We start from the raw sequence: 18,085 nt of genomic DNA, 5'->3' as shown, positions 1-18,085 counted from the left end.
GAAGTCAGTCCGACAGGAAAGGACAAAGGCTACAGGATCCCACTCAAAGCTGGTCCCTGGAGGAGTCAAACCCAGAGAGACGGGGCGGGGGTGGGGGTTAGGACAGTGGATGCGCCCAGGAGCTGGGAATGGGGGTGATGAGGAGTCAGTGTTTCATGGGGACAGAGTTTCATTTGTGAATGATGAAAACACACTGGAGATGGGGGGGGGAGTGCACAACACTTAAAAACGGTTAAAATGCGGGGCGCCTGGGTGGCTCAGCGGTTGAGTGTCTGCCGTCAGCTCAGGGCGTGACCCCAGGGTCCTGGGATCGAGTCCTGCATCGGGCTCCAGGAGGGGAGCCTGCTTCTCCCTCTGCCTGTGTCTCTGCCTGTCTCTGTGCGTCTCTCGTGAATAATTTTTTTTTAATGGTTAAAATGGGAAATTTGGGGCAGCCCCGGTGGTGCAGCGGTTTAGTACCGCCTGCAGCCCAGGGTGTGATCCTGGAGACCCTGGATAGAGTCCCACGTCGGGCTCCCTGCATGGAGCCTGCTTCTCCCTCTGCCTGTGTCTCTGCCTCTCTCTCTGTGTCTCTCATGAATAAACAAAATCTTTTTAAAAAATGAGATAGAGAACAAAGTGTATTGTGTGCTAACATTTACGCCAAAACAGAGCGAACACAAGTTACAAGCGGTGGATTGTAACTGCACAGATTGCGGGGCCCGGTGGAAGCTGGCGACACGGCTGCTCTGGGGGGACATGGGGACGGCACAGGGCCTGCGGAGCTTCTCATTTTGAATTCTGGACCATGAGAATGAACTACCCTCACATAAAGTCATTAAGTGAGATCAAAATGCAAAGAATAGGGGGCACCTGGGTGGCTCCGTCGGTTAGGCAGCTGCCTTCAGCTCAGGTCATGATCCCGGGGTGCTGGGATCGAGCCCCACATCATCAGGCTCCCTGCTCAGTGGGGGAGTCTGCTTCCCCCCCTCCCTCTACTGCTCCCCCTGCTTGTGCTTTTCCTCTCTCTTGCACTCTCTCTCAAATAAATAAAATCTTTTGGGCAGCCCGGGTGGCTCAGCGGTTTAGCACGGTCTTCAGTCCAGCATGTGATCCTGAAGTCCCTGGATCAAGTCCCGCATCGGGCTCCCCGCAGGGAGCCTGCTTCTCCCTCTGCCTGTGTCTCTGCCTCTCTCTGTGTGTCTCATGAATAAATAAAAGTAAAATCTTTTTAAAATAAATAAATAATAAAATCTTTTTTAAAATCCAAAGGAATAAAGATGGAGAACCCAGTATGAAGGTCATGTGTGTGTGTGGACCACCTTTACTCTGCTGGAAATAAGGTGTCCCAGGGCCCGCATGCAGCTCTTAAGACTCCTTAAGGGTTTAACTACTGATAGATTATAAGTGCCTAAAAGAAAGCACACAGGCAGTTCCTTTTGTTGAGACAGGGTTAACTGGTTCCCCGTGGCAGGGCGCACAGTAATGTCGCCTGCCATCCCATCAGGGCAGCGGGCAGGACCCTTCCTGGCCCCCTCCTCCCCTTCCCCCGCTCTGAGACTGTGTTCAGGGCCACCTGGGAGATGGACATCGGCCTTGCTCTTAAACCCCACTGGGGAGTGAAATTTCACCGATTTCCTCAGACCCAGCAACAGAATCGAGGGTTTGAGAAGGAACATCGGGAACCGGCTAGTCCAGCCCCATTTTACAGATCAACAGACCAAGGCCCAGATGGAGGAAGGGACTTTTTCGGAGCTGCCCAGCTGGTGCTGACCCCCACTCGGCTCACACACGCACCAGGCCTGTGCTCGGCGCTTCCCCTGTCTCATCGTAGCAATCCCGGCAATACCCTGAGGTAGGTACACAGAGGAGCCCCATTTCACCAATGGGGACGCTTGCTTGAGAATCGCCCCTCTTGCCCAAGGCCTTCCAGTCTTCCCCGAGTGTGTGCAGTGGGAGGGGGGGGTCCAGAGACAAGGCCCCGAGACATTGTTCACCTGACTCCTGGCCGGATGTCCATCCATCTAGACTGAGTAAGAAACAGCAACTCCAGGGGGACCCACTGCCCCCCACCCCACTGTTAAACCTGCTTGTTCAGGCCAACCTCCTCCTTCCACAACCTCGCCTCCATGGCCCACGCGGGTCAGTTCCTCCAACTGTGACACCTCCCAAACCTCCACCTGCATGCCTCCAACCTGGCTGGTGCTCACCCTCCCGGGATCCACTCCCCAGCCAGTCTTCCCCTGCTGCCTTGTCCTCAACACACCAAGCTCTGCTTTAAAAATAAAAATAAAAAATAAGGGACGCCTGGGTGGCTCAGCAGTTGAGCATCTGCCTTCAGCTCAGGTCATGATCCTGGGGTCCCGGGATCGAGTCCCGCATCGGGTTCCCCACAGGGAGCCTGCTCCTGCCTCTGCCGTGTCTCTGCCTCTGTGTGTGTGTGTGTGTGTCTCAGGAATAAATAACTAAATCCTTAAAAAAAATCCGTTTTGTTGAGCTGTAATTCACATACCATAAAGTTCACTCCTTTAAAGCGTACACTTGCGTGGCTTTCAGTCTTCCATGAATGCTACAAATCACACTGTCAAATTCCAGTGCACTTTCGTCCCCCCAAAAAGAAACCCCACATCTGTCGATACTGCCTCCCCCCCAACACCTCCTCCCTCTCAGGCCCTAGCAACCACTGATCAACTCTCTGTTGCTATGGATTTGCCTCTTCTGGACATTTCATATGGTGGAACCATGCATTACGTGGTCCTTTGGGTCTGAGCCTCGTGTCCCCGGAGTCCCCCCGCATCACGGCTTGTGTCAAAACCTCCCTCCTCTTGTAGCGGAGCAACAGGCCTGCTGCACCAGAGCGCAGGTGCTCATCCGCTCGACCGTCGAGGGGGCTCGGGTTGCTTTCTGGCTGTCTCATCAGACGTGCGAGCCCGTGGACAAGCTTGTGTGAGACTAGATGCCGTCTAACAGGAAGGGGGTCTCAACTGTCTTCTCCTTCACACTCCCCAGGGGCACCTGGTGATTTCTGGGTGGCATCCAACCGAGGTGTCCCAGGCCTCCTCTGCAGCTCCCAGCCTCCCCCTGCATTGTCCCCCCCTCTTCACATCTGGGAGCCTCAGCTCACCTGTCATGACCTCCAGTGGCCTTCCACGCCCATCTCACCTGGTCTCAGCTGCCAGGGCCCCCCCTCCCATGCCCTCTGGGCCCCTACAAGCACTCATTCCTTCTCTTGGCGGCTCTTGGCAAGGTCTGACATCATGTCTCACATTTTCTTCTTGGTTTTTTTCTCTCCCCGTGAACATGGGGTCCCTTAGGACCTGCTCTCATTCACCCTGGACTCCCTGATGCCTCCAGCAAAGCCTCCCTCTTAGGAGGTGCTCCTTAAGAATGTGATGAATGAAGAAGTGGAAGACAGAACGACTGACTGGAAGCTCCCGGAATCCCTGGCCCACAGAGCTGCATTTCCTAAAGTGTCTTACGAGCCCCGGCTGTGGATGTATCGTCCTATCTGGTGTGTCCTTGTGAGATTTGGCTGGTTGGTTGGTTGGTTGGTGATTTTGATTGTTGTGGGGTTTTTCCCTGTGTCATCAGAGCGCATCTGTCCGTCCACAGAGGAAGCTCAACCGTCCATCCTGAGGTCTGTAAGACTTTGTAATGCTGCAGGGTGAGCGTGCTACCTACACGTGCACATCAGCATTTTCCCTTTTCTTTAAAGGTAAGATGGCAATGAAGAGACATGGGCTGATTGGGATGAACAGCGCTGGGCAGCAGCAGAAGGCAGTGTGAAAACTAATAAGGGAACCTGCGTTAGAGCCAGTCGGGGGCCAGCAGGTGGGCGTCCCAGGTGGCCCACCACGTGGCGTCCTAGAGGGGGGCCCTCATGGGTTCACAGTCAGCACGGTGGGCACACTGCCATGGGCTCCAGGCACCGGCAGGGTGACCCCAGCAGGCACCGGCAGGGTGTGCAAGGATGGTCGGAGCTCCCCTGGGGATGCTCCTAGAACCCTGGGTCAGGAGACCCAAGAGGACCTGGGCCCCAAGGACTCCTCTACCGACCAAAACAGGCCTCCTTCCAGGACCTTCTGGCTGACTGGGACACGTGCACTGGCCCTGGCCTCCTGCTAGAGGCCTGTGGGGTGACAGCGCTGGCTGGTGACAGGCTGTAAGGTTCTTGACAGATGAAGGTCCCTCGGGGGACTGTCCCCTGGCCTAGTCACACCACTCTGTGTTTATTGGTCTCCCGCCTGAAAAGGAGCCACTGTAGCCTGTGAAAAGAGCCGTCCCCCTGAGGTCCTGGAAGGAACACAGTGCTCTAGTGGGGTCCGGTCTCAGCTAACTCAGGGTCCCCCCACCCTCCTCCTTGGGAAAAGACTTGCGTCGAGTTCCTTTGTGTCTCCACCTCCCACGCCCACCTCCAGCTGACCCAGCTTCCCCTCCTAAACCCAGGGGACCTGCCCGGGGCCAGCTAGTGGGGACAGAGGTCAGTAGGTGACCACCCCTTCCAAGGAGGCAGACAGCGGTCCAAGAGGCCTCAGGGAGGCCTGCGTGGGAGGAGTCTCTGGGTTGCACTCGGTGCCTGGCGTCACACAGAACTCCTCAAGCCAACTATCAGGCCCTGTTCTGAAAGAGAAAACCAGCCTCGGATTAGAGTAGAAACAGCTCCAGAGATGCTTCCGGCCTGAGCCAGCAGGCCCCATTCAGGAGACAGAAACCACGGGGAAATCTGAACAGGGAACGTTCATTCCAAGGAATTATGAGCAGGGCATTGGAGAGCAACGGAGAGTTGGTAGCAATCGTTTCAGAGAACACTGGGGTACAAGACTAGCAGATGTGGGGAGCAGCCCTCAGGCTGGCAGGGAAGACCCCCACCCCAGCCCTCATAGGAGCAGGCCCCACGTGGCCCCAGTGTGGCCTGCTTAGGACCTCACCTGCCCCCTGGGGTGCCGGGAAGGTGCCACAGGAGGTGCTGTGCGCCAGGACACTCTGCCGAGCCACCCAACGGCATGTCAGGAGCAGCAGCTCACAGGACGCCCCTTGTCAGGTCACTCCCCTGCGGCCACTGGAAGAGATGCCAAGGGGAGATGTTGGCCACAGTACATCGCTGGTGCTGTGCACTGAGAGAGAACCTTCCCCTCCACCATGCCAAGTACCGACGGGGCTCGACGGCACCCCAGCTGGCAGAGGAGACGGCTCACAAAGCCCACCTCCATGATCCAGAGCAGGCAATGGGCAGATGTGAAAGTTCAGAGGCAAGAAACTGAGAGCTGACACGAGCTCACACCCTGCCAAAGTCCATCCCCACATTCTGTCCTTCCCCAGACATCTCTGAGCACCTCTGTGTGCAGGCCCAGGGCCAGGGGACCGGAGACACAGGTGTCTGAGACCCCAGCTAGCGTCACCAGACTTAGCACATAACAATGAAGGACAAATTGCAGATAAATGGTGGACGCATTTTTAATATAAATCCCTTGTGACATTCAGGACATACTTCCACTAAACAATTAGTCATAATTTATCTGAAACTCAAGTTGAGCCGGGCGTCCTATACTTTCTTTGGAACCCTAAGCCCAGCACTGCCCTCAGGGACACAGTTTGATGGACCCTCCTTGTACTCTTCTGTATCTAACCCACTCGGCGATTTCTCCATCACTCAGGAAGGCACTGGACCTGCTTCATTTCCAGGTTCAGCACGTCACTCTCCTTCGGCTTAAACTTGGGTTGGTAAACCTTTGGGATAAATAATGAGGTTTGCTATCACCCCGTCCTCTGACGGGCAGACTTCCTCTCCAGGTTCAGTGCCCAGCATCGTTTTATTTTTTTTTTAAGATTTTATTTATTTATTCATAAGAGGCACAGAGAGAGAGAGGCAGAGACACAGGCAGAGGGAGAAGCAGGCTCCTCACAGGGAGCCCGACGTGGGGCTCGATCTCAGGTCTCCAGGATCAGGCCCTGGGCTGAAGGCAGGCAGTAAACCGCTGAGCCACCCGGGGATCCCCCCCAGCATCGTTTTAGATCAAAGTTGTGCCAAACGCGTGTTAGAGGAGCTCCTGCACCTTCCAAGCAGCAGCAACAGTGTAAGCAGCCGTCCTGCTGCTCAGGAAGCCCCGCTCTGGCCACCGCAGAAGCATGCATTTACCCCTCCTCTGGGAAAGCTTCTACATTCAGTCTTCACGGGACATAAAACTCCTTGTGCAAACTGGGGAAACATGTCAGGAACATTACTTTTCCCAAGACATTCAGAGACGGCACATGTGGAACAGTTGCACAGAAATAACGTTAGTCCTCTTGTCTGCGGCGAATCGATGCTGCTCGTAGAACGGGATCGTCACACCAGGCGGAAAACATTTCTTGCGTTACCAGGACATGTTTGCACAAGGAGACATGGGGACGCGGCACATGCCTTTGAGAACCGTGGCCGTCCCCAGTCGAGCCCAGCTTTACCCGAGCGCCCAGCCTGTGCTCTGCACCTTGAAACCCTACCCCGCGCCTCCCTCCACCATTCTAATGGCCTTTCTAGAAACAGGGCCCCGGACCCAGCTGCCTCACAGGCACTTGAGGACCAAGGTTGTCGCCTCATACAGTCATAGCAAAGCCCATCCGTAGGATTTTCAGATGGTTCCTGGTCCCTGATTCCCGCCACAGATATTCAGGCTGTTTTGTATCACAACGCGGCTTCGATTTGTACAGCCAACCTTCTGAATGTTCATGCTCACCTGTAACGAGGATCTTCCTGCTAGATCCCAGCTGCCTTGGTGACCCTTCGCCTTCTGCATCGCCAACACCGCTCCGGTTGCTCCTGCTCGGCACCTTCTCCCTCCACCGCCACGCGGAGTTTTCCGGGCGGTTCTTGGTCATCACAGGCACTGTAAGACTTCAGCGGCTCATCCTCCGATTTCCTAAGTCTTATGGATCTGAGAAACAAAGGGAGAAGGAAATGGAGACAAAATTAAGTGTCCTTATAACCTGCAGCCCATTGACAAGTACCGGAGGCCGGCAGAGTAGAAAGTTCCTCCAGGAAGCTCCCTGGGGTCTTAGTGTTAATGCCCCGCTAGAGGGAAAAACAACCTTGGTTTGACCAGAGCGGGGCCTCCTTAGCCTGTGAAAGTCTTTTTGGAGCTTCCCTTCCCTTTACTTCCCCCAACCCCAAAGTATGTAACAGTCACCCCTCCCAATCCCAGGGCACCAGCTCTTTCTGCACCTGGTCCTGTCTTCCTGCTTTACTGAAGTCACCTTTTTGCATCAAAGACGTCTCAAGAATTCTTTCTTGCCGGTGCCCCCAGGCCTCAGCAACACTGCCCCCAAAACACATCAAAACGTCTTGGTGGTTCTTGCATCCCAATCGGGTTCACCGAGGCAGCACAAAGGAGATGGTTTGTTAGATACACCCCAAGGGAGCCACCAAGGAGGGACTGTCTGCCCCAAGGCCATGGTGGGGGCTGTGGCTCACGGGGAGGAAGGAGGTAGAACATAGAGAATTTTCTGGTAACCATGCCAGTTATGAGTACCCCAGGGGTCAGCCAGGGCCCATGGCTATTCTGAGGTGGGGCACCTGATAGGCCTGTTCGTGTGCAGCCCGGTGGTCACTGCGATGTCGTTTTGGAATCTAGGTGAGGTTTGGTGGGGGCGAGAGAGAGGATCCTTTAGATTCCTTGGTGCTAAAAGGTTGTTTTGTTAAAAGCACAGGGACAGGACTGGTAGGCAGAAAGAGCTGCCCCGGCTTCTGAGGGGTGACTCTGATTACATATACTTGGGAGTTGGGGGAGGTGAGGGAAAGGGAGATTTCCAAAGGATTTTCATGTGTTTTTTTTTTTTTTTTTTTGGATTTTCATGTGTTAAAGAAGATTCACAGACACAGAGGCCTTGCTATTGTCAAACCAAGGTAGGTTTTTTCCCTCTAGCCAGGCAGTAGGATCAAGACAGTTGGGAGCTTCCGGGAGGAAGGTCGGGAAGAAGGTCACAGGCATCACACCCAGGGCTGGGGGGCGGGGGAGGTTGAGGGTGTCCGCTGGTGCCTTGTCCTCAGCTGCCTTCTGCTCCCTCACCAGCTGCGGGCCCTTCTGCCTTCCTCACATTTCCACTGCTTTAGCCTGTTGCCTAAAAGCAGCCTCTAGGGTTCCTGGTATCGGTTCCTGCTATGACAAGGACCGAATCTTACATGTCCCTCCCCCAGCAAGCAAGGGGGTATCTTTCCCTCTTCTTAAATTCATTCATCGTGCTCTTAAACCCAAAGTCACAAAAGGAAAAACACATTCTAGAATTTAAGACATACACAGTAGAGCACTGGCGGGGGGGTGGGGTGCTCAGTGGTTGAGCATCTGCCCTCAGCTCAGGGCATGACCCTGGGGTCCTGGGATCGAGTCCCGCATCGGATTCCCTGCAGGGAGCCTGCTTCTCCCCCTGCCTGGGTCTCTGCCCCTCTCTCTGTGTGTCTCTCATGAATAAATAAAATCTTTAAAAAAATAAAACATACAGTGTCAGTGACCAGAAGAGGTCCCTGCACGCCAGGGGGTCGCTGGGGCATTAGCCCCCTCGGGTCAGGTCAGGTTTTGCAGCAACTTGAATTTTGGCACCAAAATTACAAAAAACAGAAACAAAACCCACAACTTTCTGGTTTTGGAGCTTTTGTATTTCAGAATTGCAAGTAAGACTGATCCTGAACACAACACTGGTGGAAATGTGGGTGGTGAAGGCCGCTCTGGTGGTGCGGCAGACGGAAACGAGACCCATGGTCCTGGAAACTCCGATGCCGCCGCAGGTGACAGCTGGGCTCGGTTGTGTCCTGGTGTTCGGTGGACAGTGAGCGCGAGGGAGGAAATTGGACCTTTGGCTGAAAGTCTGTGTAAGCAGAGTGTGGAAGTTGTGGCTTGGCTGCTCCCGAGGCCTTACTGTAAAGCAGACATGTCTTAAAGATGGATTTGCTAATCAGAAAGGAAGCAGAACTTTCAGATTTGGGAAACTCCCAGCCTATCTGTATTGCAAAAACTGAGAACATGAAGAATGTGTTCAAGTGACCGTCATCATCGATGAAGAGATCAGACATTATTCTCTAAGACAAGGGAGAAGGACGCTGAGGCCTTCAGGGACCATCAGAGCGACTCTGCCGCTGGCTGCCCAAGTGCACTGGGGTCAGGGGCAGGGTGGCTTCAGGGAGGGGCAGCAGCCCCTGCACGGCCAGGCTAGTGCATAGTGCAGCTCCACCCCCACACTCTATGGCTGCAGGTGCTTCCCCCCCGCCCCTGCCCCTGCAGAGTCCTGGGACAATGGCTGCCTCCACCTAGATTTCAAAGGACAGGGCTCCAGGTAGAGCTGTAACTCTATGACCCCAACCCCAGGGAGCCACCACGGGGGCAGGGCCCTGGCACGGAGTTCCACCTGGGGGGAGTGGCACCCAAAGCTAGGGGGCAGGGCCGCCTGAGCCTTGGGGAACCAGCCTGGCCTAGCAAAGCCCCAGGAGTCCTGGAGGGCAGAGGATCCAGCCAGAGGGTTCTTCTCAAGCCTCAAACTCTCACAGATTTTCTTGTAGTTTAGACTTGCTCAGCCCTGTCACCCCGTCCTTCCTTCCAGCTGCTCCCCCTTCGGGATGGGAATGTCTGTCCTGTGCCCCAGCACTGTGTTCGGGCAGGTTCAGAGCTGGGAGGGGTCTGCCTCGGGATGAACGTGCCTGGGGTCTCCCCACCCCTGAACTACATGAGACTTTGGACTCCGACCCTAGAGTAGATGCTCGAATGAGTTCAAACTCAGGCTGTTGGGATGGAGTGAGCCCATCTCTCATGGGGGAAGGACATGATGTGGGGGCCAGGAGTGGACTGCTATGGTCTGAACCTGCTCTCCCGAAGCTCACACGCTGAAGCCGACCCCCAAGGTGATGGCAGTAGGGGCGGGGCCTTTGGGGTGATTGGGCCAGGAGGGGGAGCCCTGGTGATGGGGTGAGCGCCCCTAAGAAGGAGACCCCAGGGAGCTCCCTCGCCCCTTCCCCACTGTGAGGACACAAGGAGAAGATGCCATCTATGAACAAGGAAATGTAGAGAGCAAGATGAGTCACTCATGTCAAGCAAGCATGACACAGCAGCCAACGGTACTGAGCTAAGACCAGATATCACTCAGACCAGCGCAGGCTGCCAACACCCGGACCCGACAGCCTGCAGAAGCACAGGAGGCCTGCAGGGGCCCCAGACAGATGACATCCCTCGACAAGGGAGGATTTTTGCAGCAAACCATCAGACTTCCCAGACGTTGATCCCTCCACATCTGACCACTTCAAAAAGGCACCCGCTGCGGAAGGCCCTGCCCGAATGACCTCCACGAGGAACAGAGATCCTTCCCCGCTGGAACATAAGAAGCGGTGCGTGCCGAGAGCGGACCCAGACAGGCCAGAGGCCTTATCCCCACTGCACACCCACACACTCACTTCGCCCTGGGATGGTTCACTTACGTCCTGTTCCACCTCATTTGTTGTGCGGCCTGTGTCTTGCTTCACTTCGTGGGACGTGCAAGAAGTCAAGTTCCACACGTGGTGAAATGTCCCTGAGTTTGGAATCCTGGACCTGCTTCATCGTCACGTGAACCTTGCTTGAGGACCGAATAAAGCCGGCCCTGGGGCAGACACACCTCGTGTGCACACCTTCATAGCGTGCTAACCCTAACCTGCCATGAAATCTTCTGGTGCCTTGATCTTGAACTCCCAGCTTCCAGCAGTGGAGGACATACCTGTCTGTCATTCATTAGCTGCCTTGTCCTTGGTCTTCTGCTACGGCAGCCTGAGCAGATGAAAACAGCAGCATAAGGACTACTGTGGTGACCCAGGGGTACTGAAGCCCGGCCAAGAGGAGCAAGGAATCAGAATGGATGTGAGAATAAGGGAGACACAAAGCCAAGCACCACCCATGCGGATGTACGGTATGGATGACGAACAGTCACTAAAGGCTGAAGTAGGCGAAGTTCTGTAGTTGGGAGGAGGAGAAAATGAGATCAGCCGGAAACATGTTGAGCTCAAGGTGTTTGGCAGACTCCTAAGTGGAGACCTGTGCTCCCACCTGTATTTGTATAACTGCCTCAGTAACTGGTACAACAGGTATCCCCCCCCCCAAATATTAGATAATGGATGGACAGATGGGTGGATGGATGGATGAATGGATGATAGATGGGTGGGTCGATGGGTGAGTGATGGATGGGTGGGTGGTTGGGTGAATAGACGAATGATGGATGGGGGGGTAGATGGTTGGATGGATGGATGGACGATGGAGGAATGATGTTGGTGGCCCTGGTTCTAATAACCATATATTTTTTAAAGATTTTATTTATTTATTCATGGGAGACATACAGAGAGAGGCAGAGACAGAGACAGAGGCAGAGGGAGAATGGGACCTCTTGCAGGGAGCCTGACGTATGACTTGATCCTGGACTCTGGGATCACACCCTGAGCCATAGGCAGATGCTCAACCACTGAGCCACCCAGGCGTCCCTCTAGTAACCATATTAATTCCTTGTGATGGAACCTTGTATTTGAGTTCAGTTCCCATATGCAGTGTTTATCCTGCCTTCCACCATTTTTCCCAGGGGTTCTACAGCTGACACCCTACATCCAGCTTCCAAGTCTTCAGGAGTCATCCTCCCTGGACCATGCCGTGCATCTGCACCCTCTGGATGACACAGACTGCCTGCTGGACTGGCATCTGTCTTGTCACGTATCAAGCCTTACCTCTGAGTCCCCGTTCTTCCTCACATACAGAATGTTTGTTCTGATGCCGAGTGAACAGGTGAATTCATCCAAACGCTGGAGCTTAGCCTACAGCCCCCTTCCAACCAAGAATACCCACAATCCCGCTACATAGCCTACTTACCACATCTTCTTGCTCTCTCTTGGGACAACTGCTTTTGAGACCGTCTGGTCTCCTGGCTTCCCAACTCTGGCTCTCTTCCTCCAGATGTCACTGCCCAGGCTCCTCTGAAGGGTCCTGCTGCCACCCTCCCCCAGGCACTGCTGCCCCTTGGAGCTCTGGCCCTTGATCCACTCTCAACACTTAAGAGTCCTGAACCGGGATCCCTGGGTGGCGCAGCGGTTTAGCGCCTGCCTTTGGCCCGGGGCGCGATCCTGGAGACCCGGGATCGAATCCCACGTCGGGCTCCCGGTGCATGGAGCCTGCTTCTCCCTCTGCCTATGTCTCTGCCTCTCTCTCTCTCTCTCTGTGTGACTATCATAAATAAATAAAAAACAAAAAAACTTTAAAAAAAAAAAAAAAAGAGTCCTGAACCATCAGGCAACACTGCAGGGCCCAGAGTTTCTCTTAATTTTGGAAGCTAAAGATCCCCTTAGGAATTAGACAAAACCATGGACTATTTGCCCCCAGGAACACACACATGTACTGAAATTCTGTATATATGGTCCAGAGTTCCACACATATTTATACATACTAATTCCATACATGTGAATGAATCCCAAATATGCTACTCCACCTGGGCCTCTCCCCAGAGCCTGCTTGCTATCTATCTATCTATCTATTTATTTATTTATTTATTATTTTTAAGAGGGTTTCATGCCCAGGGTCACCTGGGTGGCTCAGTGGTTGAGCGTCTGCCTTCTGCTCAGGGCGTGATCCCAGGGTCCTGGGATGGAGCCCTGCATCTGGCTCCCTGCTCAGTGGGGAGCCTGCTTCTCCCTCTGCCACTCCCCTTGCTTGTGCTCTCTCTCTCTCTCTCTGTCAAATAAGTAAAACCTTTGGCGGGGGGGGAATCCGTTTTAAACAACAAGAAAGTATGGCTTAAACAGCACACATTTATTCTCACCTAGTGCTAGAGGCTGGAAGTCCAAGGTCAAGGTGAGAGCAGGGCTGCTTCCTCTTGAGGCCTATCTCTGGGGTCGTAGACAGTCCTCTCCTGTGTCCTCATGTGCAACTTCTTTTTTTTTATTATTTTTAAAAAGATTTTATTTATTTATTTATTTATTTATTTATTTATTTATTCTTATTTTTAAGATTCTATTTTTTATGAGCAACACAGAGAGAGAGGCAGAGGGATAAGCAGGCTCCCTGTGGGTGATCCCAGGACCCCTGGGATCACGACCTGAGCCAAAGGCAGACGCTCAAACACTGAGCCACCCAGTTGCCCCTGTGTCCGAACTTCTTGTAAAGACCCCAGTCAGGTTGAATCAGGGCCTCACTTTACCTTAATCATATCTATAAAGGCCTCATCACCAAACATAGTCCCATTTTGAGGGAAATTCATATGGCAAGACTTCAATGTATGAGTTTCAGAGGGACATGGTTCAGCCCATCACAGCAGCCGTATTCAGTGCCTGCAGCTTGCACCCAGGACTCTGACCACCACCGCTGCCACCCCAGCCCCAGTTCTTGCTCCCCATTTCTCACCAACATAACTGGCCCTCTAGCCACTTGTCATCTCTGGTCTTATTACCCTCAAAGGAGCCTGAGGCCGGGTGTTTAGGGTGCGCCGAGGATCTTAAACAGGGCTATGAGCATGTTGGACTTTGGAAAGGTCCCGGCTGCATAGGTAACGGCGACTGGTTTCCCATTGGTGCTCTAACCGTCGCCCACCAAGCGGCTTACAACATATTATTACCTCACGGTGTTGTAGTTGGAAAGGAAGCCTGCTGGCCTCGGCAAGGCTGGGATCGGGGGGTCAGCCAGGTGGGCTTTATGGGGACTCTGGGGAACAGTCGTTTTCAGGCTCATTCAGGGTGTTGGTAGAGTTCAGGTCTATGCGCTTAGGGACAATTGCCTGTTTCCTTGCTGGCTGTCCTTCAGATTCTAGATGCCACCTGCATTCCCTGCCTCACGGTTCCCTCCAGGGACAATGGGTTGAGTCTGTCTCATGCTTCGGTCCCTGCCTCTGCCTCTAGTCAGAGAAATCTCCGCATTTACGGGCTCTAGTCACTGGTCTGGGCCCAGCTCGATGGTCCAGGATACTCTCCTATCTCAGGGTCTGCGACCTTAATGACATCGGCAGTCTCTGCACAGCAGAGCTCTGCTGAGTCCTGAGGGGATGAGACTCCTGGGGGGGACGTGAGTCCTGCCTGGATTTGAGGGTAATAAGACCAGAGACGACAAGTGGCTACAGGGCCAGTTGTGTTGCCCTGGGTTTCCTTTGAGGCTCCCCGTAACTGCATTTGGGGCCACCCCAGCATCTCACTAGCATCTCTTCACACGCAACCCGCTCTCAAATGTGTTCTATATCAAATTTTAACAGAACTGGAGAGACACCCCCCCCCTGCCCCAACATTGAACATTTCCGCCAGGATAACTCACTTTTGTGCAGTCCTCATCCCAGAACAAAACTGGGATTTCTCCATCTGTTTACTTACGAAGGCCCTGAGATTGCAAGCGCAGGTGCGGTGCACTCGCCCCGGAAGACGCACGCGGGAGGCTCTCTGTTGCAGGACCGCGCACGGAAGACGGAGGCTGCCAACCATCCCCGAGCCCCGCAACAGCTGGATTAAGCGATTCGCCACGCACACGGCACACGGCGGGGCACCAGCAGCTGCAAAAGCAGCGAGGCCGCTCGCCACGTACTCCTTCCGACCCAGGCATCTCCAGGATGGAGGCTACGCGAGGAAAGGCGGGCGGAGAAGAGTGGATAAGGAAGGAGGGACGGCAACGGACATATGCATCTTCTCATATTAAAAAGAATAAACGAAAAACACTGGAAATGTCTAGATCCACAGAAAGGACCCAGCGTCCCCTTAGACTGAGGCCTGGTGCTGGGAAAGGGGGGGTGGCAGTGAGGATGGAGCCTGGGGGCAAAGTGAGGATGTGCCCCTCTCTGGTGGGGTGGGACAGAACAGTGAGGGTGGGCCCCTCTCCTGGGGGGGACACTGAGGACGGGCCCTGGGGGGGAAGGACACTGAGGACAGGCCCCTCTCCTGGGGTTGGGGGACAGTGAGGACAGGCCCCTCTCCTGGTGAGGGACGGTGAGGACGGGCCCCTCTCCTGGGGGGGGGGACAGTGAGGATGGGCCCTGGGGGGACGGACTGTGAGGACAGGACCCTCTCCTGGGGGGAGGGGACAGTGGGGATGGGCCCCTCTCTGGTGGGGTGGGACAGAACAGTGAGGGTGGGCCCCTCTCCTGGGGGGGACAGTGAGGACGAGGCCTCTCCTGGGAGGACAATGGGGACGAGCCCTCTCCTGGGGGGACAGTGGGGATGGGGCCCTCTCCTGGGGGACAGTGTGGACGGGCCCTCTCCTGGGGGGACAGTGAGGACGGGCCCTCTCCTGGGAGGACAGTGGGGACGGGCCCTCTCCTGGGGGACAGTGTGGACGGGCCCTCTCCTGGGGGGACAGTGAGGACGGGGCCTCTCCTGGGAGGACAGTGGGGACGGGCCCTCTCCTGGGGGACAGTGTGGACGGGCCCTCTCCTGGGGGGACAGTGAGGACGGGCCCTCTCCTGGGGGGACAGTGGGGACGGGCCCTCTCCTGGGGGACAGTGAGGACGGGCCCTCTCCTGGGGGGACAGTGGGGACGGGCCCTCTCCTGGGGGACAGTGGGGACGGGCCCTCTCCTGGGGGACAGTGTGGACGGGCCCTCTCCTGGGGGGACAGTGAGGACGGGCCCTCTCCTGGGGGACAGTGAGGACGGGCCCTCTCCTGGGGGACAGTGAGGACGGGGCCTCTCCTGGGGGACAGTGGGGACGGGGCCTCTCCTGGGGGACAGTGGGGACGGGGCCTCTCCTGGGGGGACAGTGGGGACGGGGCCTCTCCTGGGGGGACAGTGGGGACGGGCCCTCTCCTGGGGGGACAGTGGGGACGGGCCCTCTCCTGGGGGGACAGTGGGGACGGGCCCTCTCCTGGGGGACAGTGGGGACGGGCCCTCTCCTGGGGGGACAGTGGGGACGGGCCCTCTCCTGGGGGACAGTGAGGACGGGCCCTCTCTGGGGGGACAGTGGGGACGGGCCCTCTCCTGGGGACAGTGGGTACGGGGCCTCTCCTGGGGGACAGTGGGGACGGGCCCTCTCCTGGGGGGACAGTGGGGACGGGCCTCTCCTGGGGGACAGTGGGGACGGGCCCTCTCCTGGGGGACAGTGGGGACGGGCCCTCTCCTGGGGGGACAGTGGGGACGGGGCCTCTCCTGGGGGGACAGTGGGGACGGGCCCTCTCCTGGGGGACAGTGGGGACGGGCCCTCTCCTGGGGGACAGTGGGGACGGGGCCTCTCCTGGGGGACAGTGGGGACGGGCCCTCTCCTGGGGGGACAGTGGGGACGGGGCCTCTCCTGGGGGACAGTGGGGACGGGGCCTCTCCTGGGGGACAGTGAGGACGGGCCTCTCCTGGGGGACAGTGGGGACGGGTCCTCTCCTGGGGGACAGTGGGGACGGGGCCTCTCCTGGGGGGACAGTGGGGACGGGCCTCTCCTGGGGGGACAGTGGGGACGGGGCCCTCTCCTGGGGGGACAGTGGGGACGGGGCCTCTCCTGGGGGACAGTGGGGACGGGGCCTCTCCTGGGGGGACAGTGGGGACGGGCCCTCTCCTGGGGGACAGTGGGGACGGGCCTCTCCTGGGGGGACAGTGGGGACGGGCCCTCTCCTGGGGGGACAGTGGGGACGGGCCTCTCCTGGGGGACAGTGGGGACGGGGCCTCTCCTGGGGGACAGTGGGGACGGGGCCTCTCCTGGGGGACAGTGGGGACGGGCCCTCTCCTGGGGGGACAGTGGGGACGGGGCCTCTCCTGGGGGGACAGTGGGGACGGGCCCTCTCCTGGGGGACAGTGGGGACGGGGCCTCTCCTGGGGGACAGTGGGGACGGGCCTCTCCTGGGGGACAGTGGGGACGGGCCCTCTCCTGGGGGGACAGTGGGGACGGGGCCTCTCCTGGGGGACAGTGGGGACGGGGCCTCTCCTGGGGGGACAGTGGGGACGGGGCCTCTCCTGGGGGGACAGTGGGGACGGGCCCTCTCCTGGGGGACAGTGGGGACGGGCCTCTCCTGGGGGGACAGTGGGGACGGGCCTCTCCTGGGGGGACAGTGGGGACGGGCCCTCTCCTGGGGGGACAGTGGGGACGGGGCCTCTCCTGGGGGGACAGTGGGGACGGGGCCTCTCCTGGGGGGACAGTGGGGACGGGTTCTCTCCTGGGGGGACAGTGGGGACGGGGCCTCTCCTGGGGGGACAGTGGGGACGGGCCCTCTCCTGGGGGGACAGTGGGGACGGGGCCTCTCCTGGGGGACAGTGGGGACGGGGCCTCTCCTGGGGGACAGTGGGGACGGGTCCTCTCCTGGGGGACAGTGGGGACGGGTCCTCTCCTGGGGGGACAGTGGGGACGGGCCTCTCCTGGGGGGACAGTGGGGACGGGCCCTCTCCTGGGGGACAGTGGGGACGGGGCCTCTCCTGGGGGGACAGTGGGGACGGGTCTCTCCTGGGGGGACAGTGGGGACGGGCCCTCTCCTGGGGGGACAGTGGGGACGGGGCCTCTCCTGGGGGACAGTGGGGACGGGCCCTCTCCTGGGGGACAGTGGGGACGGGCCTCTCCTGGGGGACAGTGGGGACGGGCCCTCTCCTGGGGGGACAGTGGGGACGGGGCCTCTCCTGGGGGGACAGTGGGGACGGGCCTCTCCTGGGGGACAGTGGGGACGGGGCCTCTCCTGGGGGACAGTGGGGACGGGTCCTCTCCTGGGGGGACAGTGGGGACGGGCCCTCTCCTGGGGGACAGTGGGGACGGGCCTCTCCTGGGGGGACAGTGGGGACGGGCCCTCTCCTGGGGGGACAGTGGGGACGGGTTCCTCTCCTGGGGGGACAGTGGGGACGGGCCTCTCCTGGGGGACAGTGGGGACGGGCCCTCTCCTGGGGGGACAGTGGGGACGGGCCCTCTCCTGGGGGGACAGTGGGGACGGGGCCTCTCCTGGGGGACAGTGGGGACGGGGCCCTCTCCTGGGGGGACAGTGGGGACGGGCCCTCTCCTGGGGGGACAGTGGGGACGGGCCCTCTCCTGGGGGGACAGTGGGGACGGGCCTCTCCTGGGGGACAGTGGGGACGGGGCCTCTCCTGGGGGGACAGTGGGGACGGGGCCTCTCCTGGGGGGACAGTGGGGACGGGCCCTCTCCTGGGGGGACAGTGGGGACGGGGCCTCTCCTGGGGGACAGTGGGGACGGGGCCTCTCCTGGGGGGACAGT

General features: G+C 57.8%; 1 long non-coding RNA gene across 10 annotated transcripts; it reads right to left on the bottom strand.

Annotated features, from left to right (window-relative positions):
* Positions 1-4,505: 4,505 nt before the first annotated feature.
* LOC112669185 (uncharacterized) lies at positions 4,506-14,437 on the bottom strand. 10 transcript variants are annotated; one of them, XR_007407587.1, is made up of 5 exons: positions 12,763-14,334; positions 10,412-10,736; positions 6,693-6,890; positions 4,908-5,038; positions 4,506-4,599 (listed from the first exon to the last, which is right to left on the bottom strand). It is a non-coding gene; the product is annotated as an uncharacterized LOC112669185 (long non-coding RNA). The 10 variants fall into 10 exon arrangements; XR_007407589.1 differs by lacking the exons at positions 4,506-4,599; positions 4,908-5,038 and adding an exon at positions 5,727-6,326; XR_004811109.2 differs by lacking the exons at positions 4,506-4,599; positions 4,908-5,038; positions 6,693-6,890 and having other exon boundaries at positions 8,584-10,919; positions 12,763-12,873; positions 14,297-14,437.
* Between the last annotated feature and the right edge of the window lie 3,648 nt (positions 14,438-18,085).

The sequence above is a fragment of the Canis lupus genome, chromosome 31 (assembly GCF_003254725.2).
Source record: "Canis lupus dingo isolate Sandy chromosome 31, ASM325472v2, whole genome shotgun sequence".
Lineage (NCBI taxonomy): Eukaryota > Metazoa > Chordata > Mammalia > Carnivora > Canidae > Canis > Canis lupus.
This window is presented reverse-complemented; position numbering and strand designations above follow the sequence as displayed.